At 35.5% G+C, this 26,689-nt stretch overlaps 1 protein-coding gene and 1 non-coding gene across 4 annotated transcripts in view; both read right to left on the bottom strand.

Annotated features, from left to right (window-relative positions):
- COP1 (COP1 E3 ubiquitin ligase) overlaps nt 1-26,689 on the bottom strand; it is a 242,286-nt gene that overhangs the window by 5,161 nt on the left and 210,436 nt on the right. The window lies entirely within an intron of this gene.
- LOC131405090 (small Cajal body-specific RNA 3) lies at nt 19,402-19,543 on the bottom strand. The gene has a single exon (XR_009219950.1). It is a non-coding gene; the product is annotated as a small Cajal body-specific RNA 3 (non-coding RNA).

Raw genomic sequence — 26,689 nt, 5'->3', positions numbered from 1 at the left:
CTAAGAAAGCTACTGCCATCTAGATGCTGCAATCACCAAGAACTGCTCCCTCTGCTACAAGAACACAATGTCAGGATGATGAAAAATGTAGAGCCCAAACCTCTCTCTTTCTGCCATTTTGGTTCTAGTCACCTTTTAATACAAAGGAGGAAGGCAGAGAAACATGGTAGAGATGAGGACTCACACTGGAGCAGGGGGAATCCACTTCTGCCTGTTAGAGAGATCAGGTATTACATAATTGAAAATTGTAACGTTTGGTAGAAGGAAAGCTTGAGAAAGTGTGGTATATTATCATATAGTAACAAAGATTAGGCCCAATATAAATAAGAGAATCTAATCTAGTTAGATCACTACATAAGAGGGTTTTGAAGTCTGTGTAGTTACTACACTAAACCTAAGAAGGAAGACACCTGATAACTATCCAAAACCCAAGAAGGAAGACACCTGATACATATCCAATGTCATTTTATAACCTCAGGACTATTGTGGCATTAACAGATGACGCCATATTAGATGTTACCGGAAGGTTAACTCTATACATCTTTTCCTGTGGAGACACACAAAAATCTTATTTACAAATAAGCCAACACAGGAAATGACTGTTCAGCTGGAATTGTCTTTTGGGACTAACACACAGATGATAGAATGTCCTAAGAATTCTTAGAAACACTCAAAAACTATTCAAACTAACAAACAATGAAATAAAAATAATACCCTCACATCTCAGTATACTCCTCCCTCCAAAGACCATGAACTTATAAAAAAGAGATTTAGGATTAAATTGTCATTCAGATAGCCAGATATTGGCTTAAGATAAATTAATTTCTGCATGCAGCAGAAAAACCAGGTATTTTACTTCAGCATAGACGTATGGAAGTGATAAGTATAAGATTATTACTACAGGTTTTGAGTGATTCTTGTTTGCATTTTGAATGACTGGTAATTCTTAGCTGTAGCTGTAGTCTGCCAGAGCCCTAACGTAAATAAGTTCTGGCTCAGTGGGTTGTTTTCACTTGCTAAATAAAATAAAAGTGCCAGCCAGTATAAATAAAATAAAAATGCCAGCCAGTAATTCCCATTATTTTCTCCCTCTTTCTTGGAAACTGGCAGTTTTGCTGCAAAATTCTCCTCAAGGTTTAGATAATAATGTATCTATTATTTTCTTCTTAATATAAAGAGATTAAGAAAACACAATGGAGAAAGTCTTTTATAAAAATAGATGATACATACACAAACATACACCAACTTGCTTATAAAGCCAGTGATGATACTAACTTATACTGAAACAAAATTAGCACCCACTGGAACAGTTTTCTCTTTGCCAGCTTTCCTGTAAAAGTGCCAGTATAGCTAATACATTAAAATCCTGAGCAAGTTGAGAAATAACAATTATTCACTTAGTTTGCAATTGGAGGATTTATTCCTAGAGATAGACATAATTAATTTCAATTGAGAATTAATTTTACTATAGATACAAATACTTAAAAAAACAAACTTCCAGTTCTAGCTATGACATAATAAATGGAATGGCCAAAGACTTTGTATAAATAAAAGTAAAATATCTCATTAGTAATTTTTTATATGTATTACATGTTGAAATGATAATATTTTGGACACATTGGATGAAATAAAATATTATTGAAATTAAAATAAATAAATAAATAAATGGGATGGATTTGCTCTCCTACTATAAACAACTAGAAAACCAAACAAAATATATAAGACAACATTGGACAACAGGCAGTGCAGAACTGTGATCCCTAGGCGAAGGGAAACAAATGAAGTGAGTCCTATAATCACCCTGGCTTTCTGCTTGGAGGCAATTTCTGGACCCCACAGCAAGAAGGAGAATCTAAATAGAGCACAGAAGAATCTAAGCAGACCATAGCAGACTCACTAAGTTGAGGAGACAGAGATGTAAGTTCAGGGTATCTGTAGGGCAGCTGGAATTTGTAGGGCAAAGCACCACAGAGGAGAAAGCTACATAAGTGGAGCTCCAGGAATCTGCATAGGGGTCCCTCTTGATTGTATGTCAGAATGATAAACTGCACATGCATAAGGTGAAACTATACAGGCCAGGAAAATAACAATAAACAGGGAAAGTACAACTATTGAGAATCTATAACATTATCAAATGCCAGAGGTCACGCAGTGTTAGGAAATGTTTGAATTTTGACCAGCCAGAGTCAAGGGACCCCACTGAACATTCAAGGCATTCAGCAGAGTCCCCAGAAGGGTCATGCTTTATTAGTAGAGCTAAACTAGCCTTAAGTAAATGCTTCTCTAGACCAGGGATGGGCAAACTACAGCCTAGGGACCAAACCCAGCCCACTGCTTATATTTTATATTTCAGTTTTACTGGAACGTAGCCACAGGCATTTGTTTACATGTTGTCTATGGCTGCTCTTGCACTACAGTAGCAGAGTTGAAGAGCTGCAACAGAGACAATATGGCCTACAAAGCCTAAAATATTTGCAATATGGTCCTTTAAGAAAATGCTGACTGCTACTTTGGAGTCACCTTGATAAAGTTTAAAAACAAGAGTCAAAAGAATCAAGTTTATCTCCAAAAACTTAACTTTTTGCCAAAACAACCTTCAATACTCAAAAAAATCCAACAAAATCCAGACATTCAACAACGAAACATTTACACTGTACAGCATTCAAGAGGCAAAAAGCATGACTTAGAACAAAGAAAAAAAAAATTAATGAATAGAAACAGATCCAGAAATGCCAGAGACAATGGAAGTAGCAAATGAGGACTTTCAAAGTAGGTATAATTATATTCAAGTATTTACAGGAAACAACAAACTTAATAAGAAAAGAAATGGAAAACGTAATTATATGGAATTTTTCCACATGAAAAGTACAGTATCTGAAGTGAAAAATTCACTGGATGGGCATAACAAGAGATGAGACACCAATAAATTAAACATCAACAAATTTGCCAATACAGGAAAAAAGAATTCAAATTGGAGCAGAGGGGAAAAAAGCTGGGAAGAAACAAAAAAAAAAAAGATGAGCATGTTAGTGACCAACAAGACAACATGCAATTTAATAAATTTGTAATTGGAATCCCAAATGGAGAAGCGGCAGAAAAATTATATGAAGATATAAGGCTAAAATTTTTCCAAATGTGAAAACTATAAAACCACAAATCTAAGAAGCTTAATATCCAAGCAGAAAAAAACACACCACCACATCAAGACACATTATAAACTGCAAAAAATGAGTAAGAAAGAGAAAATCTTGAACCTGCCAGACAAAAAAAGACACATTACGTATAGAGGAACAAGACTACCATTTGGCATCAGAAGCAATGCAAGCAAATAAGACAATATCTTTAAGATGATGAAAGAAGAAAACTCAATCTAGAAATATTCAAAAATAAAGATATTTTCAGATAAACAGCAGCAGATCTGTGCTGTAAGAAATTGTTAAAGGAAGTTCTTATACCACATGAAAACTGAGATCTAAACAAAAGGATGAAGAGTGCTGGAAATGATTGATATGTGCGTAAATATAAAAGATATTTGCTTTCTTGTTTTTCAATTTTCTTAATAACTGTCTATTTAAAGCAAAAATTAATAATGATGCATTATGGTTATTATAACATAGAAGTAACATATATGATAGCAAAAGTACACAGGATAAAAGGGGAAAACAGAAGTCTATTGTTGTAAGGTTCTTCCACAATACACAAAGTAGTGTAATCTGAAGACAGACTGTGGTAAGTTAAACATGAACACTACAAACTTTAGAGAAAACACTAAAAAAGTAAAAGAAATAGTACAGCTAATAAGCTAGTAAAGGAGATTAAAATGAATTCTAAAAATAATAAAAAAAAAGGAAGAGAATGAGGAACATGGGAACAGATAGGACAAACAGCAAGATGACAGGCAAATACCCAACTATATTGATGAGTAAATGTAAATGGTCTAAATACTATAATTAAAAGGCAGAGATTAAAAGACTTCATAAAAGAGCAAGACCAACTCTATGCTGTCCATAAGAAACACACTTTAAATTAAAAAAAATAATAATAAAGATATAAAGTAACAGTAGGAGAAAATATATCATGCAAACATTAATCTTAAGAAAGCTGGGATGGCTCTACTAATATAGAAAAAGTAGACTTCAGGACAAGGAATATGACCAGGGATAAAGAGGGACATTTTATAAAAAGGGTCAATTTATTTTTTAAAAAATCCTAAATGCATATATATCTAAAACAGAGCTTCAAAATATACAAAGCAAAACCTGACAGAACTGAATGGAACAGATAAGTCCACATATGTGTTTGGAGATTTCAACATTCTTCTGGCAATAATTCAAAGAATAAGTAGACAGAAAATCAATAAAGATATAAAATACTTGAATAATACTATCAAAAACAAATTGAGCAAATTAATATTTATGTAACATCTTACTTAAAGGGCAAAAATATGCATTCTTTTCAAGTGCGTGTGAACTATTCACCAAGACAGAGCATGTGCCAAACCAGTAAACAAATCTCAATAAATTTAAAACACTGAAATTATACAAGTACGTTTTCTGACCAAATAGAAATAAAGTAGAAAACAATAACAAAAAGAAATCTGGAAAAATCCCCAAATATTTGGAAATTGAAAAACACACTCTTAAATAACCCAGGGCTCAAATAAGAACTCACAGGGAAATGAGAAACTATATTGAACTAAAAGATATTGAAAAAACAACATATTAAAATTTATGTAATGCAGGGGCCCACCCCGTGGCTTAGCGGTTAAGTGCGACGCGCTCCGCTGCCAGCGGCCCGGGTTCGGATCCCGGGAGCGGACCGATGCACCGCTTCTCCGGCCATGCTGAGGGCGCGTCCCACATACAGCAACTAGAAGGATGTGCAGCTATGACATACAACTATCTACTGGGGCTTTGGGCAAAACATAAATACATAAAATTAAAAAAAAAAAATTTGTGTAATGCAGCTATAACAGTGTTTAGATAGAAAATTATATCTCTGTTTATATTAGCAAAGCAAAAAGGTGTAACATCAATATGTAATAACTTGCAGCTTAAGAAGCTAGGAAAAAGCAAATTACACACAACATAAGTATAAACATCGTAGTAACAAAGAGCAGAAATCAATAAAATAAAAAAACAGATAAAAATTATTAAAACGAAACTAGTTCTTGAAATAAAGTTGGTATATCTCCACAAAAACAGAAAGAAAATGTAAATTAACAATATCAGGAATGAGTGAAGGGGTATCACTAGACATCCTACAGATATTAAGAGGATAGTCAGAGAATAAATATAAACAACTTTATGCCAATAAAATTGACAGGTAATGAATAAATTCTATGAAAGATGCAAATTTCCAAATATGACAGAAGAAAAAGTCAGGAAATAGAGAAAGAACACTTCCAAATGCAGTTTATGAGTCAAACAAAGCCAGAGAAAGACATTATTAAAAAAAGTACAGACCAATTGCCTTCATAAACAGACGTCAAAACTCAACAAAATACTAGTAAACAGAATTCAGCCATACATAAAAACAATAATGCATCATTCCCAAATGGAATTTATCCAGATATCCTAGTTGGTTTAACACTAGAAAAAAAAAATTAATGAATATAATTCACCATGTTAACAGAAGAGAAAAATCATGCAACTGACAAAATTCAATACCTATTCTTAATAAAAACTCTCAGCAAACTAAGAACAGAAAGAAATTTCCTCAAGGTGATAAGGAATACCTATGAAAAACTTCCAGCCAACATGATACTTAATGGTGAAATGTTGAACTCTTTCTCTCTCAGAATAGGAGCAAGGGGAGGCTACTTGCTTTCATCACTTCTATTTCAGACTGTTATTAGAAGTCCTACCGAGTGCAATAGTCAAGGAAAAGAAAGAAAAAGCATACAGATCAGAAATGAAAAGCAGAATTGTCTTTATTTGTAAATGACATGATTGCCTACACAGAAAATCTTAACAAATCTTAAAAAAAGTTGCTAGAACATAATAAACTGACCTAGCAGGTTGTCAGATATAAAGTCATTATACCAAAATCAATATATTTCTATAAACTAGCAAGGAATAATTAGCAAATGGAATTTTGTGAAAATATCAATAATAATAGCATCAAAAACATGAACCACTTAGAGATAAACCTAAAATGTATGTAATATCTGCACACTGAACATTATAAAACAACACTGATGGATATTAAAGAATACCTAAATAAACTGACAGACATACCATGCTCATAGACCAGAGACTCCCATAAAATAAGGATGGTTTTATGTGTAAGCCTTGGTACTCATGATGATAAACATTTTTTTAACCACAAGTAATATATAGCTATTAAACAAAATCAGAATATATCCCTTTCCTTATTTAGTTTCTTATTCCAAATGTTAAGCTTGTGTTCAACTGACTTCTTCTCTCAGAATAAGAATAATGAATAATTTTATGGAAAAAAAAGGAAATAAAGATTTTATGTTAATAAATTTGAATATTTAAACCAAGTGGAAAAATTCGTATAAAAAACTTAGCAAAATTGATCAAGAAGACATAGAAAACATGAATCATCCTATAGGCATTAAAAAAAATGAATCAACTGTCAAAAATTTTTTCTACCTTAGGCTTACATGTCTTTACCTACAAGTTCAATCAAACATTCAAGAAAGGAGTAATTCCAATCTCATACAAATTTTTCCACAGAAAAGAAAAGAAAGGAGCATGCCTTAACTTGTTTTATGAAGCTATTATAATTATGAAATCAAAACATGACAAGGACAATGCAAGAAAGGAAGATTAAAGGCCAATGTTCTTTGGAAAACTAGATTAAAAAATCCTAAAAAAAAAAAAAAAGAGTCAATTATAACAATATATAATGATAATACATCTTGACCAAGTTGGACTTATTCGAATGATGTAAGGTTGATTTAACATTAGAAAAAAAATGTTATAACATCAATATTTAAAAGAGAAATATTACATTATCTTCAATAGATACAAAAGCAAGAACATACTTCAGCATTCATTTATCATAAGAACTTTTAGCAAGCTGAAAATTGAAAGAAACTTCCTCATAAGGGTATCTATAAAAGTCCTACAGCAGACATCATACATAATGGTGACAATCGAAAGTTTTCCCTTTAGAGGTAACAAGATAAAGATGACAGATTATCACTTCTATTCAACATTATACTAGAGGTCCTGGCCATCTGAATAAGGCAAAATAAATAAAAGATATAAAGATATAAAAATTGGAAAGGTAGAGATTAAACTTTCATTGTTTGTGGATCATATTATTGTGTACATAAAATCCAAAGAACGTAGAAACTGATAATAAAAATTAATAACAGAGTGTAGCAAGATTGTTGGATTAAAAAATGGGAACAATAATGCACCATTCCTTAGGGATTGTTGTGACACTTTTCTTTCTCTCTTAAAAAAAATTATTAGCATCATGGTGGAGTGAGCTCTTCCCTTAGTCTCTCCCTCCTCAGATACAATGAAAAGGACTTTCATAAACCAATAGAGGACATTCACTCACCACAACAGACGTCTGAGAGCTCCATGCAGCCATATGTCTGAAGGTGGAGGTATTGTACCCCCTGGGAGGCAGTGAAAGGAGGTAAGGGGAAATCTCCTCTCTCTCCCCAAATGGCAGCAATCTAGGGCATTCAACCACGTGTGGTGGATGGCAAATGACTCTGAGAGGAGACGGGGGAAAGGGCAGCCCTCCACGGGAACACCTTGGCTCTCAGAGTTGCCTCCCAGCCCATGGTAACGTTCCACACTAAGGAGGCTAAGCAATCAGGGGGGCATCTTCACGAAGCTGAGCAGCCCAGGAGTGCAGACAGTGAATGCGGAGTGGGAGTGCCCAGGAACATGTATGCAAAAGAAAGCCCCCCCTCCAGCCTCCTGACCTGGCACACTAGCTCGGCCAGTCTGCCAGAGCACGGGACCCTCACCAGACCACCTGTATGCATACATGTGTAAAGCAGCAGCAGCCAGCAGGCAAACGCAGATGGGCCCTGGTCAGTATAGCTTCCAAAGGACAGGCACAGCTTCAAGGGATTGCAGCAGGCTCAGAATACACAGCTCCTGCCCTCCTCCCCCAGTGGCAGCAGGTGGAATCTACGACCAGATACTGCCATCATGCAACGGCACAAGCCTACCCCAGCAAGTACAATGAAGAGGTGTATTAACACTCCAGAGCGGAAGGAAAGTGACAAGTACCCAGAAATCAATCCTGAAGGCACAGAAATTTACAATCTAATGACAGAGAATTCAAAATAGCTATCATAAAAAAACTAAACACATTACAAGAAAAACTCAGAAAGAAAAGTCCAATGAAATCAAGAACAAAATTAATAAACAGAGGGAATTCTTCACAAAAGAGATTGAAACTATAAAAAAAAAAACCAATCAAAAATGTTGGAGATGAAAAACACAATGAATGAGATAGAGAAAAGTCTGGAGTCCTTAAATAACAGAGCTGAATTCTGGAGGGCAGAATTAGCAATTTAGAGGACAGAAATATAGAAACGCTTCAAATGATGGAGGTGAGACAATGAAGACTAAAAAGAAATGAAGAAATCCTCCGAGAAATATCCAACTCAATTAGGAAATGCAACATAAGGATTATAGGTATTCCACAGGGAGAAGAGAGGGAGAAAGGAGCAGAGAGCTTGTTCAAACAAATAATAGCTGAGAACTTCCCAAACCTGGGGAAGGAACTGGAAATACAAGTAAACGAAACTAACAGAACTCCTAATTACATCAATGTAACAAGACCTTCTCCAAGACATATATTAGTAAAACTGGCAAAAGTCAATGACAAAGAAAAAAATGTTAAGGGCAGCAAGGCAGAAGAAAATAATTTACAAAGGAAGCCCTATCAGGCTTTCAGCAGATCTCTCAGCAGAAACCTTACAGGCTAGGAGAGAATGGAATGAAATACTCAAAATTTGAAAGACAAAAACTTTCAGCCAAGAATACTCTATCCACTGAAAACATCCTTCAGATATGATGGAGAAATAAAAACTTTCCCAGATAAATAAAAGCTGAGGGAGTTCACTGCCACAAGACCCCTGCTACAAGAAATGATCAAGAAGGTCCTCATACCTGAAAAAAAAGAGAAAGAGTTTACAAAAGCTTTAAGCAAGGAGATAAACAGGCAGACAAAATTAGAAAATTGCAGCTCTCTATCAGAACAAGTTAGCAAACACTTTATTATAACATTAAAGATAAAAGGAAAGAAAACATCAAAAATAACTATAATCACTTCATGTTAACCACAAACTCACAATACAAAACGGAATAAGTTGTGACAACAATAACTTAGACAGGGAAGAGGAAAGGGATGGAACCTACTTTGACTAAGGAAATAAGAGGCTATCAGAAAATGAACTATTTCATCTACGAGATCTTTTATACAAACCTCGCAGTAAGCACTAAACAAAAAATCAGAACAGAGACACAAATGACAAATAAAGAGAAAACCAAGAAAAACACCACAGAGAGCCACTAAACTGAACTGGCAGTCAAAAATACACGGGAAAAGAACCAACAGAAATACAGAACAACTGGAAAACAACTGATAAAATGGCAGTATTAAGTCCTCATCTATCAATAATCACTCTAAATGTAAATGGATTGAATTCTCCAGTTAAAAGACAAAGAATGGCTGAATGGATTTAAAAAACAAGATCCAACAATATGCTGCATCCAGGAAACACATCTCAGCTCTAAAGAGAAACACAGGCTCAGAGTGAAGGAATGGAAGATGATACTCCAAGCTAATGGCAAACAAAAGAAAGCAGGTGTTGCCACATTTATATCAGACAAAGTAGACTCCAAGACAAAGAGAGCAATGAGAGATAAAGAGGGACAGCATGTAATGATAAAAGGGACACTCTGCGAAGAGTACATAACACTTATATATGCACCCAATACAGGAGCACCAAAGTACATAAAGCAACTATTAACAGATCTAAAGGGAGAAATTAACAGCAACACAATAGTAGTAGGGGAACTCAACACCCCACTTACATCAATGGATAGATCATCCACACAGAAAGTCAACAAGGAAATAGTGGAATTAAATGAAAAACTAGACCAGACAGACTTACCAGATAGACCATATGTTGGGGAAACAAGGCAAGCCTCAATAAATTCAAGATGACTGAAATCATATCAAGTATCTTTTCTGACCATAATGCTATGAAACTAGAAATCAACCACAAGAAAAAACCTGGGAAGGTGACAAATATGTGGAGACTAAACAACATGCTACCAAACAACCAATGGATCACTGAAGAAATTAAAGGAGAAATCAAAAAAAATCTGGAGACAAATGAAAATGAAAATACACCATATCAACTCATGAGATGCAGCAAAAGAGAGAAATTCATAGCAATACAGGCCTACATTAACAAACAAGAAAACGTCAAATAAGCCATCTTAAACTACACCTAAAAGAACTAGAAAAAGAACAAAGCCCAAAGTCAGTAGAAGGAGGGAAATAACAAAAATTAGAGCAGAAATAAATGAAATTTAAACCAGAAAAACAATAGAAAGGTTCAGTGAAACTAAGAGCTGATTCTTTGAGAAGATAAACAACATTGATAAACCCTTAGCCAGACTCACTAGGAAAAAAAAAAGAAGTCTCAAATAAATAAAATTAGAAATGAAAGAGGAAAAATTACAACAGATACCACAGACATACAAAGGATTATAAGAGAATACTATGAAAAACTAGACGCCAACAAATTGGACAATCTAGAGGAAAAGGATAAATTCTTAGACTCACGCAACCTCCGAAAACTGAATCAATGAGAAACACAGAATCTGAATAGACCAATCGCGAGTAAAGAGATTGAAACAATAATCAAAAATCTCCCAAAAAATAAAAGTCCAGGACCAGATGCCTTCTGTGGAGAATTCTACCAAACATTCAAAGAAGATTTAATACCTATCCTTCTCAAACTATTCCAAAAAATTGAAGAAGATGGAACACTTCCTCACACATTCTATGAGGCCAACATCACCCTGATCCCAAAGCCAGAAAAGGACAACACAAGAAGGGAAAATTACAGGCCAATATTGCTGATGAACATAGATGCAAAAATCCTCAACAAAATATTGGCAAACCAAATACAGCAATATATTGAAAGGATCATACACCATGATCAAGTGGGATTTATACTAGGGACTCAAGGATGGTTGTTCAACATCCACAAATCAATCAATGTGATACATCACATAACAAAATGAGGAAAAGAAACCACATGATCATCTCAATAATAGATGCAGAGAAAGCATCTGACAAGGTCCCACATCCATTTATGAGAAAAACTCTCAATAAAATGGGTATATAAGTACCTCAACATAATAAAGGCCATATATGACAAATCCACAGCCAATATCATACTCAACAGGGAAAAACTGAAAGTCATCTCTCTGAGAACAGGAACAAGACAAAGGTGTCCATTCTCACCATTCTTATTCAACATATTACTGGAGGTTTCAGCCAGATCAATTAGGCAAGAAAAAGAAATAAAAAGTATCGGATTTGGCAAGGAACAAGTGAAATTCTTGCTGTTTGCAGACGACATGATTTTATATATAGAAAACCCTAAGGAATCCATCAGAAAACTATTAGAAATAATAACTATGGCAAAGTTGCAGGGTACAAAATCAGCTTACAAAAATCAGTTGCATTTCTATACTCTAATAACAAACTAACAGGAAGAGAACTCAAGAATACAATTCCATTTACAATCACAACAAAAAGAATAAAATATCTAGGAATAAATTTAACCAAGGAGGTGAAAGACCTAACACTGAAAACTATAAGACATTACTGAAAGAAATTGATGATGACATAAAGAAATGGAATGATAATCCACGCACATGGATTGGAAGCATAAACATAGTTAAAATGTCCATACTACCTAAAGCAATCTACAGATTCAATGAAATTCCAATCAGAATCCCAATGACTTTCTTCTTGGAAATAGAACAAAGAATCCTAAAATTCATATGGGGAAATAAAAGACCCCGTATAGCTAAAGCAATCCTGAGAAAAAAGAACAAAGCTGCAGGTATCACAATTCCTGGCTTCAAAATATACTATAAAGCTATAGTAATCAAAACAGCATGGGTGCTGGTATAAAAACAGGCACACAGATCAATGGAACAGAACTGAAAGTCCAGAAATAAAACCACACATCTATGGACAGCTAATATTAGACAAAGGGGCTAAGAACATACAATGGAGAAAGGAAAGTCTCTTCAATAAATTGTGTTGGGAAAACTGGGCAGCCAAATGCAAAAGAATGAAAGCAAACACTTATCTTTCGCCATACACAAAAATTAACTCAAAATGGATTAAAGACTTGAAGGTAAGATGTGAACCCATAAAATTTCTAGAAGAAAATATAGGCAGTACACTGTTTGACATCAGTCTTAGCAGCATCTTTTCAAATACACGTATACTCAGACAAGGGAAACAAAAGAAAAAATAAACAAATGGGACTACATCAGACTAAAAAGCTTCTGTAAGGAAAAGGAAACTATGAACAAAACAAAAAGACAACCCACCAACTGGGAGAAAATATCTGCAAATCATATAACCGACAAGGGGTTAATCTCCAAAATATATAAAGAACTCATGCAACTCAACAACAAAAAAACCCAGTTAAAAACTAGGCAGAGGATATGAACAGACATTTTTCCAAAGATACACAGATGGCCAACAGGCACCTGGAAAGATGTTCAACATCACTAATCATTAGGGAAATGCAAATCAAAACTACAATGAGATATCACCTTACACCTGTTAGAATGGCTATAATTACCAAGACGAAAAACAAATGTTGGGAAGCATGTGGAGAAAAGGGAACCCTCATAAACTGCTGGTGGGAATGCAAACTGGTGTGGCTACTATGGAAAACAGTATGGAGATTTCTCAAAAAATTAAAAATAGAAATACCATATGACCCAGCTATCCCACCACTGGGAATTTATCCAAAAAAACCTGAAATTGACAATTCAAAGAGACTTATGCATCCCTATGTTCACTGCAGCATTATTCACAACAGCCAAGATGTGGAAGCAACCCAATTTCCCAACAACTGATGAATGGACAAAGAAGATGTGGTGTATATACAGAATGGAATACTACTCAGCCACAAAAAAAGACAAAATTGTCCCATTTGCAACAACATGGATGGACCCTGAGGGTATTATGTTAAGCGAAGTACGCCAGACAGAGAAAAACAAACACTGCATGATTTCATTCATATATGGAAGATAAACAAACACACGGACAAAAAAAACAGATTAGGGGTTACCAGAGGGGAAGGGGGCTGGAGGGTGGGCATAAGGGGCAAAGGGGCACATGTATATGGTGACTGACAAATAATAATGTACAACTGAAATTTCACAATGTTATAAACTATTATGATCTCAATAAAAAAAATTACTGGCTTATGAATACATAATATCCACACGTAAAAATTTAAACAGTACAAAAGAATACGGGAAAAGTGAGTATCTCTCACCCCACTGTTCTGAGTCCCTGAAGCAATGACTATGATCACATGTGAAATCTTTCCAGGTAAACTAGCTTCATTACTGTGAACGTCAGTTGTATGGTAGACCAAGTACACCTTCTGGGCTTTCCCAAGATGTCAAGAATCATGAGTTTTCTAGCTGCTGATTCTATTTTCTCCTTATCTTGAGTTTCAAGTAACAAACAACCCTACTTCCAACTGTGATCTCATCCTTGTTACAGTGACAAGCCATATTTTTATTTTCAATTCTAAGCCCCTTGATCACCTAAGAGATGCTCTAGGCTTGTCTTACAGAAAAAGCAACTCCAGAGAGTTCACTTCTGTTTTCCTGGACATGTGAGTAATTGGCCTTCAGGATAAAATGGGCCTGACTATATAAGACAACCTGTATCCCTAAAATCAAATTAACAAAATATGCTATATAGATAGAGTGGCAGAGTGGAATAAACACAGTCACTGGAGTCAGAGACACTTGAGTTCAAAGCTCTAAAACTTCCAAACTATGTCATCATGGACAAGTTACTTAACCTCTCTGAATCTCAGTCTCCTCAACTGTAACATAAAACTGAACTAATAGAGCTAATGGGAAGGGAAGGGAGGTGGGAAACAAAGGGAAGAAAACTGAGCTAATAGAGTTGTTGTTATGATCAAACAAGACACATACATAGGTATGTGGCATATAATATGCATCTTATAAGTGATCGGTTTTAAGGGAGGGAAAGTCAATTCTAGCTGAGGCTAAAAGAAGAGTTTAAGAAAGAGGAAGTAGCCAAACCTGTCAAAAATCATGACAAGATGAAAAAATTGTTTAGTAATAACAGGTTACTAGATTTGGGAATTAAATGGTATTGGTGACATCAAAAGCAACTCTACCTAACAGTCAAATCTGTAGCATAAAGGGCTTTGCACAAATCCCTGGAGCTAACTCAGCCTTTAGAACTTGGCTTCGACAGAAGATTCTGGAAAAATCTTTCCCTGATCTCCAAGGTGACAGAGAGCTCTCCAAATTACTTCCACAGAGAGAATAAATATCTATTATCATAGCACTTTCATGATACAACAGTGGATTCAGCATAAAGTTTATTAATTTCATGCCATTTTATTCATTTATCATTATCCATCCATTTATCATCATTAGGGTAGATATTACATGCCAGACACTGTGTTGGGTACTGGAGTTCTGAAGATGAATAAGATATGATGTCTGATCTTGAGATTATAGACTAGCAGGGGAAATAGACTTTTAATTAGAAAACTACTATATTATTATAAGAAACATATTATAGAGTTCAAAGGGGCAACTGAGGAAGCAAGAAGGGAGGTGATCCTCTACCTGGGAGAGATAAGAAAGGTTTCCTAGACAAGGCCACAAATGGAACATGGAAGAGTAACAGTTGAAATTCTTCAAGAGAAAAGATGGAGGATATTTTAGGCAAAGGGACACATCATGCAAATGCAATGAGTTTGGAAAAAAATGGTGTTTTGGGATGATGAGAAATTGTGAATCAGCTTGTATATTAGTTGATGAGAGGAGAACAGGTTGGGGCAAACATGTAAACTAATTCTTCCATACCAAAGTAAGGATTTTATTTATGGATAACAAGGAGTCAGTGGCAAGGAAAAGATAGGATTAATTTTTCTACTGGTGTTCTATTCCCTCAGTGATGTCTCACCCCCTCATCCCCACCCCTCAAGCACCGTGAGTCATCTTCTTTAATCCTATGCCCTAACAAAACTCTTCAATTGACATGTATTAAGTTAAGCAAGTGAAATTCCTGAAAAAAGCAAAAAAAAATTTAAGTTGTATGCTAGTAGGTGGGCGATAATTGTATCCTCAAACATAGTTCAAAAGTTGTTTTTTTTGGAATGATTCTATTGAAACACCTTTAAACATATTTGTAATATGTGAGGCCAACTTTAACATTTTTAAAAGGAAACTGAACACAGAAAAAATACTGATTATTTAATAACCTACCTAACTGGACTCTCCTTCCAATGGCCTCTCATTACAATGTACTCTCCACACTGCTGTGAAAATATTCTCATGTGATAGTCTCATCCCTCCGTACAGAAGGCTTTAGGAGCTTACTAATGCCTACAGAAGAAAGCCCACACTTCTTTTTTTGGCATGGCATTCAAGACTATATAATGCGGTACCTCTCCAGCCTCATTCCCCAAGAGAGTTCCTACCCCACCTTCTTATTTACACTATTCTCTTAGAAGTTTCCTAAACATCTATTGCAGTTTCCCGCATCTACAGCTTTGTTTACACTGTTCTCCGGCATCTACAACTTTGTTTACACTGTTCTCCAGCCTGAAGGCAGTGTAGCAAAAGAGTGTGGGTTTTAGAGCTAGACAGACCTGGATTCAAATTCCATCTCTACTACTCCGTATTTACTTGTGTAATCTTGGGTAAATCAGTTAACCTCTCTGAGCCTCAATTTCACTTGTAAACAGAGGTCAAGAGCACATACTTTAAAAGATTTATGGTGGTGAGTTTGAATTAAGATAGCACTTAGTATATAATGCCTGGTTGGTACCAAACAGATGCTGGTTTATGGTCTTCTATCCAGGCATCTCCTTTCCCTCTGTCTTAAGCCTTCTGAAACTCTTTATGAAGCCCAGCACAAAAGCCAATATCTTTATAAAGCCTTCCATAATTCTCCCAATTAGTAGTAATCTCTTCCCTCTAGGGTCAATACTTTCAGGGGTAATTCTCTTATAAGGATTGCTTTCATTCAGGCTTAGACCATAGCTATATGTTCATGAATGCTCATGTTTTCTAGGTTGTAAACCACCTAAATGCAGAGAATCTATTTTGTATATTGCAAAATTAACATCTGATGAATTAAAAACAAGTACAGTTGTCCAGCTATGTGGATTAGTGTATAAAACATAGAAGACAATGACAGCGACATTTATTATTTATTGATTGATCATTTACCTTGAGTTTCCCACCTATCTCAATACTTTCCATATATTTTCTAATTTTATTCCACATTATGGGGAAGATATTATTATTCCGATTTCATAGAAGAAGAAATTGAGGCACAGAAAAGTTAGTAATTTGCCCAAAGCCTCAGAGCTAATATTTAGTGGCAACAAGAAGCAAACCTGGCAACCTGACTCTCGTACTCTTAATCAGAATACTACCCAAGACAGAAGCTATAAATGACATGCCTCCTCCCACCCCTTAGATGTTTCAAAGCACTAAATTCCTTGAAAATTTTATTGGGGGCGGGGGGGGAGGGGAGGGGGAGGCCTAGACATATGATCTTTAAGATTGAGTCTCCCTTTCAAGTAGTACAACACTATTAGTGATATGGCAAATGTAAAGCACACTGAAATAGTATTCACATTTGCCTTTTAAAAGCAAGAGCTGCAGCTGAGATGGCTAGTAAAAATTAATCTAAGTGCTCTGTCTTCATCAGTTTGTCCTACAAGCACTTACTTTTCTTCTTAAAGTGTCCACTAAGTTAAAACTATACATCCATTTAACCTCTTTAGACAAGCACTTGATACAATGAAAATGGTAAGTCACTATGTACAACACACAGTATTTGCAAATACAACCCCCTAGAGGACATAGAACAGTGAGGAAGATGGCTGAATTTAATATTCTTCCTTAAATAAATATAAAGGAAGAACTATATAAAAATTTTAGGTAACCAGGCTTCAAACAAGAACAACTCACAATCTACATTATAGCTGTTATTCCTTAATATTCTCTCCATAGAGCCTCTTGTCTTATTCGGCATTCTCTTTTTTATGAACAAAGGTATCTTGTTTTCTCATTGCCAGAAAAGAGTGTTAATTTGGAGGGAGGACTGCAGTGTCACTGCAAATAAAAGACCACAAGTAAGCTTTTTTCATACCAAGATTATAAACATAAAAGTAGGGCTTTTGCCTCATTTTTTCTCTCTTTGGGGGTAAGGTGGAAGGGTGGTAATATTTGTATTCAAAATGCATCCTGAAAATCACAATGGCTTTTCTCCTTATGTAGGAGTTCACAGACTCTGTGAACAGTCAAATCTGATTTTCACCCAGGATGCTGCAGCCTCAGAACACTTTCAAGTGCATTTGCCCTTTCAGCTTTTCTGTTTATGCATGATCTACAGCTGCCTTATGAACATCCTCTTCCACTCCCTTGAGACGAGATGCAAACAATATGCAGCGATTCTTAACAGTTCTTCTTCCATCAATGCTCTCTTAAGTGATACTATTCAATTGTCCAATTTCTTCACTCCTTTTTATTTCCTTCAAACCATCCCAAAGCCTTTTTATACTTCCCCATGGTATCCTCTGATTTAAATACAAAAGAGAGAAAATACTCAATTGAAGTGCTGACATTTCGTTGCTTCATCTTATTCAGCCATAGTGGCTTTCCTGACATGCAGACTCCTTCTTTTATTAAAACTACTTTATAGCAGATCTTCTCTTTGATCAAGTTTCTATTGTTTTTGGATCTCGGAGTAACAAGCATTTCATTTTTGTCTGGATTTGATTCATCAGGAGAGTCCCCCAATCTGACCAGAGTTTTCATTTACTTGAATATACACATAAAGCTTTGCTGTACATGAGCAGTATGTGAAAGCCCATATAAAGATATTCAAACACTGGTCCCAAGATGATCTTATTTTATTTTATTTTTTTGTGAGGAAGATGGGCCCTGAGCTAACATCTGCCAATCCTCCTCTTTTTGCTGAGGAAGACTGGCCCTGGGCTAACATCCGTGCCCATCTTCCTCCACTTCATATGGGATGCCGCCACAGCATGGCTTGACAAGTGGTGCGTTGGTGCACACCCGGGATCCGAACTGGCGAACCCTGGGTCGCTGCAGCAGAGCACACGCACTTAACCGCTTGCACCACCGGGCCAGCCCCCACCGTCCCAGATGATCTTTAAAGGTTTTAAATAAATGCCATTTGTAAGCCCAACAGCTTTTGTCCCTGATCTTTCTTTTAGCGTGTGGTTTTTCAGAACTGACTTGGTAAAAACATATGTAAATATGTCTAAGAAAGAATGAATACAAAACCACAACCTATCAATAAGAGGTCCTACTCTTTAAACTAAAATGTTATGATTAGCTTTCCCTGCATTCTATATCGGATCAAAGGCTGAATGAATTTGTTATTTGAACTGTGTTTGCAAGACAGACAATGAACGAACTTTGTGATCTAAGATTCTCATTTTACTATTGTCTCCCTGTCTCATTTTACTATCTTACATAGATAGTAAAAAAAAACAAACTTCTATCATTATCACATAACCATTTGTTGAGCACTATAGGCCAGTTTCTGTGGTAAGGACTTTATACAAATTATTCCACTTAATCCACACAGGAATCTATTGAGGAAAATACTATTTTTATCCTCAGTTTACAAATAAAAAACATGGTCTTAAAGAGACTTAACTTGTTCAAAGCCACAGCTATGGAATAGCAAAGCCACGAACCAACTTGTGAAGACTGACACAATACACCAATTGCTGGTTTGCAGCATACTGATCTAGTAAGCTTATCACATGCCTCGCCCAGATGTGAATCTGAATATATGGATCGACCTTTACTAACAGCCCTGGATTAGTTAAGTTAATGTAGCCCGTCACAAAAATAATATTTCTGTATTCATTTCAATTCCTGGCTGTAGGTCTCTTAATCAAACAAACAATAACCTATTTTCAAAAACCATGAGAAACCTCAAAAACCAGTTAAGATGGAAGCAGAAGTAACTTCACTTGCTTGTCTATTAATAATCCAGTACACTTAATCAGCAGAGATATTAAACAAAATGGCAAGGGAAGCAATACTTGGAGTGCTGGTTTTACAGGTTGTATGGAGGGGAACGATCAGACTTAGCCAGCTGTCCTAAGCCAGACAGAGACCTCCATCTTTATGTAGGATCACTGCAATTTGTAGACAAAAGACATTTTTTTCATTTGTCCACATGGTTGGTTCCTGCAGGTTCCATTTTTGGTGTGCCTCATTATTAAGAAGCCTTTTCTTATCCAGTCTTTTCTATACCAACTTCCTGACTGCATCAAATTCTCACTTAAATACACTTTAATGCATTCAAATAAGCTGTAGGAAAAAAAAACAAAAGATTCAGATAATAGAAAAAGAACCATTAAAAAGGCACATTTAGCATACAAAGTCAAAGTGATCTTAGAGAGAAAAGGTGTTATGTACATGTACAAGGGAAGGAGGATTGAGATGCTCAAAAATATCACATACATTCCCAATGCTTTCCAAAGCTTTCTCCCTTCTTACCAAGCAGCCATAATCAACTTAATTATCCTTGCTACACAGCACTCAAATATTATCTCCAGACACCTACAACTTCCATCACATGTCAACACCTCTAGACCATCGATACTTGCCTGAAGAAAGCTTGAGAACAGTGTGCTTGCAATGACATCTCTGACAAGGAAAAATGATTCTGTATTGCTGATTAATACTGAGGAGAACTTCTGAGCATGGAACTGTGCGTTTCTAAAGGTACTATTTGCAAAATTCCTCCAGAATATTCTGGCAAAGCTGTTTCAGGAGTTATGCACCATTTTAGGGATACCATGAAACACAGCAGAAACAACACTGAATTTATGACATGAAGACCTGGACCTGCATTTTGGTTCTGCCATAGTACTGCTTAACCCTCTCAGAGATTCAATTTCTTCAACTATAAAACAGATAATCTTAGGTACTTCACAGAATTTTTATGAAGACTCAAAGAAAACACAGTAAAGTATCTAACCAAAAGGAATTGGCATGTCATAGGCACCAAATAAGTGGCAGTTATTCTTATCAAAATACTATAACCTAAATTTCTTTACAAGTAAAAGGTAGTTCTCAAGTATGACTGTACTATTATATCATTCTAGTCACCATAGTTATGATCTTATAAAGTAGATTAAAAACATAAAGTAGGCTCTGGAGGTTAAGTAGACTTAAATTTTATCTTATCTCTAACTCTTTCCTAGAATACTAGGTAGCTCTTATTACGGCAGCTGCTGTTGATATTTTCTGCTCTCAAAGTAAAGCAAGGAATATAACTGGGACAACACTAATGAAGTACAAATAGAGAACAATATACTTGAATGGCAGCTGGTAGAGTGCTTTCTACAGGTGCATCAGTAGCTGTGAGAAACCAGAAACCAAGGAGATAAAATGGTTAAGAGCGGAATAGAAAAGTAGGGATTGGGCTGGGAAAGGATGAGAGGATTCAGACAAGTTGGAGAGAGAGGATAAGATACAGAGGAACAAACATGAGGACAAGTTCAGAGTTAAGAATAGGAATAGTACAGGACAATGAAGAAACTTTCTTAGCAGATGTTTTGTGTCAGAAAATAGAAATAAGGTTGGACGAGTAGCATTATGCCAGATTCTTGAAAATCTTGAACGTAGGCAACTATCACCTAAGATCAACACATGAGGAAAGAGGAATAATCAAAGGAGTGAGAGAGAAGAGTGACCTTTAAAAATCACATCTATGATTACTCTACTTATTCTAAAGGCTGATTTCCTAATTAACTACTACAAAATTTGAAATCTGAGCTACTTTTGAATCATTTCTCCTATTGTATTTTTTTCTATAATTGGAATTGGATTTTCTTAAGGATCATATTTACTAGTGAAAATAAAATACAATTTTTAAATTAGATAAAGTTATTTGAAGTGAAATAGATAAAATAATTGACAAGTTCAGGTAATATATTTATCAAATTTTCCCCTAATTTTTAATGATGGCCAAATATACAAGTTGGAGTGACGTAAATATTGAGTTTGAAAGAAACTTTTCTGAATGACCTAGGGTCAATTAAAGGTAATAAGCAATGTTAGACCCTATCTGAATTCCTCGGTGTAAAGATTAAGGACATTTGGTAGCAGTGTACAAAGGTAGACTGAAGGGGATATAAAGGTGTTGGAAGTAATCTATGGGGAGGTGGGGGTGGGAGGAGGAACAAGAATGAGGAGATGAAAAGCACGAATGAATGAAAAGAGACAAATATAGGAGATATTACAAAAAAACTATTATTATTGTTTGATGAATAATTAGAAGGAACATAAAAAAGACATGCAACAATAACGATTTGGGAGTTTTAGGCTTAAATGACTTAGAAGAACGATAAAACCAAAAGTAAAAAAGGATGTTAATATGTCAAAGATTGAAAGGAAAAATCAAAGGAATAGCATTTCATAATAAATTTCTTTTGGTGGTACAGAATAAATTCCCAAAGAGCTCACTGTCTGATTTAAATTAACCTCACTTCTTTCTGTGGTCATTTAGGGTCTTTGAAACTTTAATTAGATAAAATTTATTCTGTTAATTCAACAAATACTTGTAAAACAAATAGGAAAAAAAGCTCAAAAACTGATATTTTATAGTACTTTATTACATATGAATCCCACGGGCATTGTGTTAAAAATGGAGGTTCTGGAGCTTCCGGGTTGGTGAACACATCAAAGTGATGGGAAGGTGGCTTGCCCAGAGAGGGCGTGGAAGCCCCACACTCCACCATCCCCACCAGCATCTTTCCCTATGCATCTTTTCCATTTGGTTGTTCCTGAGTTGTATCCTTTATAATAAATTGGTAAACATTTGGTCAAATTTGGCTGATTAAACATCAGGACGCCTTTTGGGAGACAGATCTTTGACTCCAGCTTTAAGATCCTGATTTACTATAAGCACTACAAGAATGTTCTAGCCTTTATTTTTGCCATTGAGGAGATCAACAAGAACTCCAGCCTATTACCCAATGTTTCCCTTGGAGTTGGTCTTCACAACATCTTCCAAAGTGACCAACTTTCAAAAGGACCTTGGAGAGCCTCCTTATGTGGCTCTTGGAAGGGCTTGAGATAGTACCTAACTACTCCTATGCAAGGAAGAACAGGTCTGTAGTGGCTATCGCTGGAAACACTTTTTTTTCCTTCCTAGATGGAAACACTATCGGATCTCTACAAATTTTCACAGGTGGGATCAAGACTGGATACAACAGGGAGAGGATCTTTGCTTCTCTCATGTAATCCTAGGCTATTTAATAAAATGAAAAAAAAGAACTCTGCATACCATAAAGAAACAACAACAACAACAAATGTTGGTTCCTGGGTCCCACCTTCAGAACTCTAACTTAATAAGTCTGGGGTTTAGAAATTTGCATTTTTAATACATATCCCAAGGAATTAGTAATTCCGAAGTAGGTGATCAGTAGACCATACTTTGAAAAACACTAGTATAGTTATTGGAAACTGTCTATAAATGTTGAACTCGGAGAAACGAGAAATCTGCATTTTCCTGCTTTTGGTCAGGGGGCTGGTGAGAGGGAAGTGGAGAGGAAAGATTTGTTTATTTTTTTAAAAAAATTACTGTGTGCCTATTTACCAGATCCCATGCAAGGCCAAGACAATACCAAGATAAATAAGAGTTTTTAACCTAAGAAAGCTTTTGAGTTTAGTGAGAATGATTATACATGTAAAGCTTATTTGTAATGCTTTTACAAATCTATATAAATTTACTTAGTTAAAAAAGATATTAAATTTAGTGCTGGAATCTGAATTATACAAGTGACTCACAGAAATTTAGTACAAAAGTTAACTTCACAAATGGAAATGTATGAGAATTTAAAATAAGTAAAATAGAATGGGAAGCTGAGAACTGGGTTGTTACTGTACTAGTGTAGTTTACATTTACTAGTAAATGTCCTATTCTTCTCTTTACTTTCATCCTCCCATTCTCATATTTTAAACTAGTACATAACAAAGTAAAATACATGAAATCAGCACAACTTCAAAGAATGCAGTTTTGAACTCTTTGCCTACATTTTCAAGTCACATTATACCCCCAAAGGATAAAATAAAACTGAGGTAAAGAGTGGGTTAACACAATGAAAATTAATTCAGAAAATGTTGACTTTTACAGTATGTGGAGCCATAAGTTTGTGAACATTACATATTTTTTAATATTTACTGTTTATGAGGTGACAGGAAGAAGAAATGAGAGCTGTTCTTACAGGACACCTTTGTAAGATTTAGAGTTATGGAAAAATATAATGGGCTTCCTTGTGAAGCAGGAGCTCCCTGTCACCAGACGTATTCAAATGTATGAAGGATACCCCCATCAGATATATACATCATTTCTATGAAGGGCAAAACGTAAGCCTAGAACAATCTAAGGGTAGTAATCTAGTCAATGAATACTCTGCTATTTTTGTAGCTACAAAACTCAGCATTGTACTTAAAGGGCCTCGAGTCTAATGGCATTACAATATGTAACAAACAGAAGTGCATGAAAGGATATCTGGGCACAGCATGCAGCAAGGTCAAAGGCACAAAGGTAAAACAACAACAAAAACCATCATGGGGTGTTTGAGGATCTATAAGTAGTTCAATGTTGCTAGAGTGTAAAATGTGCCTATGCAAGTGGGAGGTGATCAGGCTGCAGAGGTAGGTGGTAGTCTAACAAAGGGGGAGGGAGGTTAAATATCACATAAAGAAGCTTAGATTTTATTCTGTAACCACTGAGACACTCCTGAAGGATTTTAACAGTGCTGGTAAATGAGCCTAGGACTATTAAGAAGTAATGGCAGGGAATGATGAAAACCTGAATTAGCAGTGAGTGGCAGAGTAGCAGGGGTAGAAATAAATGATGGATTCAAGATATATTAAAAAGAAAATGATCGGATTTATGCTTAGATACATACCAAACTTGATTTTACATTTGTAAGCATCCTTTAATGGAGTCTTTACAGGCTTTAATAGTCAAAACTTTGTACTTAAATAAATTTGATTTTAAATTTACAGAATGCCAAAGAATAGGACTGTGTTTAATAAAATTTAAAAAAATTAACATTTTCCATGTTATAATAAATATTATAAAAAATCATAGCAATAGTGTATATTGTTTGAATTTCTATAGTAGTCCCCTTAGTTCATAAGTAGAATACCGAATTGGCATAAATGTATCTTGACACCTGTCAACTGCATGTAAGATAGTCTGGCAAATTTTTATAGAAACATTCCTTATTTGAGCCTAAATAATTAAACATTTCTTAATGGTTAAGATCATGTCACATCAAAACTTCTGGATAGCCTAAATATTTGCCCCACATTTTTAAAATTCTTGCCCCTGGCTAAATTTGTATTAAGACTTTCATTAGAAAACAAATTTCAAGTAGACGATTTCATTGTTACTACCAATTCAGAGACTGGATTATCTTTTGCAATTGAGATTACTTTTGTCACTAGATTGAACGATTACACTCTCAATCTAGTCGTATGGGGGGGTGGTTACAGATGGATACATATTATAAGCCATATTTTGAAAAAGGTAATCATCCCGAAAATATTATAAGAAATAAAATATTATTTACTATTAATACAGTTCTGAAATATGCTGACAATACACAAATTTAAACAGCAAAAAATAAGTCTAAGATAATTAAAAGTGATTATTAAAAACCCCTTATATTCATATCTGTAGAAGTAATATGAGTGTTAAGAACTAGAAAGCTGAGCTTATAGAAGGAAAAAGCTGGAAAGAGCAATGCTCCTATGCTTACAATAAGAAAAAAGCTGGACAACTGTAAATTGATGACATTTCTTGAGCCTATTAAAGAACTGAGTCACCAGTAAAACAACTTAAAATCAGGAGAAACTGGCGCCTGCAGTGAGAAACAACACCAGAGTATTTGCTTACCTGACACAGAAACAGCTGGATAAGCCAGTAGAAAGATTAAGCTGAAGTTTAACAAAATGCTACAGGAAGGCCAGCACAAGAGTGTGAGGTCCCGACAGCCGTAAACACTGAGGGTATGGAAGGAGCAGCCTTTTGCAAACTTTTCCTCCATAAACCCCATCAAGAAAAATTGGAGAGAATCTTGAGAAAACTTCTCATGTGGTGCTAGCTGGAGGAAGGAAACAGCAACCACTCCCTAAACATCACCCAGATGCACATCCACTATGTCTCCTACAGAACAAAAGGATTAGTCTGTAGAGGAAAGGGAGGGGCAGAAATATTATAGCCTGAGGGCACTGGTGCAAACCTACTACAGCTGGGGGAGAGGAACAGGAAATAAAAAAGCTTTACTGTTGGTGGAGCAGAAGCACCACAGGCTGGGCCCAGCATTACATTTGGAAGAAGGGCAGAAATAACTGTGAAGTACACACCCCCAAGACCTAGGTTCACAGTACCTGACTCAGACTGAGGATTAATCAGAACATCAGAGAACATTCCCCCTCCCATAACTACCCCTACCACATAAACAAGCACTGAGAAAAAAACCCAAAGCAATATAGGAAGGATTGCTGCAAGATACAGATTCCTTCTGGGAAACAGTGCAAAGGGAATACTGAAAACCCAACAGAGAGAACACATTGTGAAAATTCCTTTGTCAGAGGAATTTTCTCAATGTTCTTAGCCAACACTCTAAACACAAAGTATTACTAGAAAAAAATGGAAACTAGTGGCATACTGAAGATAATCATAGCAACAACAAAATTCAAAACAACATAAATCATGACTAAATTAACACAACCCCCACAGTGAAAGTCTGGAAGAATGAAAAGCATGCTCATCTTGAAACATAAAAAATATTTACCTCAGTATCAACTGTTCCATACAATATGTTTGGCTTTCAACCAAAAATTACAGGCACTCAAGGAAAAAAACAGTCTGAGAAGTCAAAGCTATCACCAAACCAGGCTCAGGTATGACACAGATGTTGCAACTATTTGAAATAAAATAACTATGATTAATGCGTTAAGAGTCTAATGAAAAAGGCAGAAAAAATATACTACCAGATAAGTAATTTTAGCAAAACGATTTAAACTATGAGAAGGAATCTAATAGAAATGCTAGAAATCACAACCATATTAACAGAGTAAACAACGCCTTTAACAATATGATCAGCAGACTTGACAGAGCTGAGGGAAGAATAAGTGAACCTGAAGACAGGACAACAGAAATTATCCAAAGAGAAGTAAGAGTGAAAAAAGGAAAACAAAACAGAACAAGATAGATTAACCAAGAGCCATGGGACAATATCAAGTAGGCTAACATATACATAATAATCAGAATTCTAGAAGTGAGAATGAGGCAGATGAAATATTTGAAGAAATAATGA

This window comes from Diceros bicornis, chromosome 4, assembly GCF_020826845.1.
Source record: "Diceros bicornis minor isolate mBicDic1 chromosome 4, mDicBic1.mat.cur, whole genome shotgun sequence".
NCBI lineage: Eukaryota > Metazoa > Chordata > Mammalia > Perissodactyla > Rhinocerotidae > Diceros > Diceros bicornis.
The sequence above is the reverse complement of the archived record's forward strand: the minus strand, read 5'-3'. Positions and strand labels throughout refer to the sequence as shown.